We start from the raw sequence: 2,258 nt of genomic DNA, 5'->3' as shown, positions 1-2,258 counted from the left end.
CCCCCCCCTCCTTTTCCTCAAAAGCTACAGACTCACAAATGGCACATACTAGTGGTGGGCGATACTGCAAAATTTGGTATCGATCCGATACCAAATACACATAGGGTCCGTATTGCCGATACCGATACCAATAGGATAAAAAATACTTTTGTGTAGGGGAGAGCATTTCATTATTTCTGAGGTGAATGAATGATCAATTCTTTAGGCAATATTTTTTTATTAATGTATTGAAGTGCACAAAATTATTAGTTATTAGGCACTGTAAAATGAATACAGCGAGTCGCTGCTCCTCTGCGCGTTGTGTCAGTGAGTCACGTGACAACACAACAACGAATCACAGCAGAGGAGCAGGAGGAGGAGGAGGAGCAATGTGGGCCAAGATGTGAAAGCAGCGTTTGCTCAGGAAGGTGGAAGACACAAGCAAAGTATAGTGAACGTAGAGGAGAGATATCTAAATTAAAATATCGATTAAATTACAGTTGTATCGATCAAATACCAATACCAGCGTTGGCATCGATACTATCGATATTTAGATCGATCCGCCCACCCCTAGCACAAACTAAGGAAAGCTCATTGTGGGACTGGCTCTAGTGGCTGTAATTTTCCACCAAGGCTGAATTTTGGGAAAGAGACTTCAGATATGGTATTAGGGGACCACTAAGGTCTATGTGAAAGCATCCAAAGAGCACCATGTTATGAGACGTTAAAAAGGAAAAATGAGTACTCAATTTGAAATTATGTTGCTTAAAAGTTATAAGTAAGTTGATTAACTGTTTTTGTTATGGACAATCGTTCTGGACCGCTGACCTTTAAAAAATCCAGATGCAGACCTTAGAGTGATACGATCGAGAATCCCTGATGAAAGAGGTAAGAAAGCAAACCGAAAAAATGAGATTGTAAGCAAGCAGGGTTTTTATTGCTTCAACTTTCTTTAACTCTTTTGTCTTATAGTTCAAGTTTGCCTGGATAAACTGAGTGTATGATGATTGGGTGTTGTGTATCACTGAGCATGAAATTGTGAGTTAAGAGAGAAAAGTAGAGTGAAAGGAGGTAAGCAGGCACATAAAGACATGAAAAGTGGGAAGGAAGTGTCAGAAAAAGAATTTTAAAAAAGCTCACGGAAGATGAACTCATTCTAGTTGTCATTCCACAGATCCTCTACTCCTTTCCTCTAATCATTCCTTAATTCCTCCTCTTTCTCTCTCCCTCACCCACCCCCTCTTGCTCCCTACATTCCTCCTACCAACCAAAATTCCTCCATCTATAAATATCAACAAGAGAGACTATAGAAGTGTGCGCGCACACGCACACACGCACACACACACCAGTTAAAACCAATGAGCACAGTGGCACATTGTGCCAGCAGAGCCAATACACACTTCCATGGCCATTACTCCCCATGGAAACAGGCGAGCGCATTCGCACACACATGTGATGTTGACGTTGTACCCGCACAGTGGCTGCCTTAGACAATAAGCTATTTCAGGGCCAAATCGCTGACAAAAATCCATTTTTCCACCCCACTAAAAAAGATCAGGAATGAGGGAGGGAAAAAGAGCAGGATCGAGAGAAAAGCTGAAATCAAATAAACAGTGGCGTACATCTCTCTTAAGCTGGATTTATCTCTGTATTTTGTCATCATTCTAATTTATTCCCCAACCTGCTTACAATTACTGCCTTTTCAAAACTCATATCGCCGGCTTGTTGTTGTTCTCAGAGAGATTGCGTGGTATCTAAAAATGAATGAGCGGGGGACTTGCATAAGGTGGAAAAGCTCCTAGTGTACTTTTGTAGATTATCCACTTGATACCGATTCATTTTCTCTCTCACTTGTCACAGTTTTGTAAAGGAGGCGATGTAGGACAAACATGCAGACGCACACAAAAGAACACACGTGCACGCACGCAGACACACACGGTACTGTAGAGTGTAGAGGAAGGGAGTGGGCTCATCATCTTTAGTTGTGATTACAACACTTGGCAAGCTCTCCCCTGCCTGTTTGCCTGCCTATTGCCTTACAAATGGATTAGTAAGCCCTGTTCCATTTGTGTGTGTAGCTTCTCTGAGATTTAGGCTGACTTACAAATAACACCAATCAGATTTGGGAGCAGCCGTTGTGTAGTCTTTTTTCCCGGGGAATATTGGGCGATGTGATTTGGGGACAGTACTGCTTGTGTACACTTAGTTGAGAAAACCTTGGGACTGTGTACATGTGTGTGTGTGTGTGTGTGTGTGTGTGTGTGTGTGTGTGTGTGTGT

The 2,258-nt window shown here is 42.2% G+C and overlaps 1 protein-coding gene across 1 annotated transcript in view; it reads right to left on the bottom strand.

Moving 5' to 3' along the window:
* sox5 (SRY-box transcription factor 5) overlaps nucleotides 1-2,258 on the bottom strand; it is a 260,812-nt gene that overhangs the window by 139,685 nt on the left and 118,869 nt on the right. The gene's annotated exons all lie outside the window — the stretch shown is intronic.

The sequence above is a fragment of the Etheostoma spectabile genome, chromosome 23, assembly GCF_008692095.1.
Source record: "Etheostoma spectabile isolate EspeVRDwgs_2016 chromosome 23, UIUC_Espe_1.0, whole genome shotgun sequence".
NCBI lineage: Eukaryota > Metazoa > Chordata > Actinopteri > Perciformes > Percidae > Etheostoma > Etheostoma spectabile.
The sequence above is the reverse complement of the archived record's forward strand: the minus strand, read 5'-3'. Positions and strand labels throughout refer to the sequence as shown.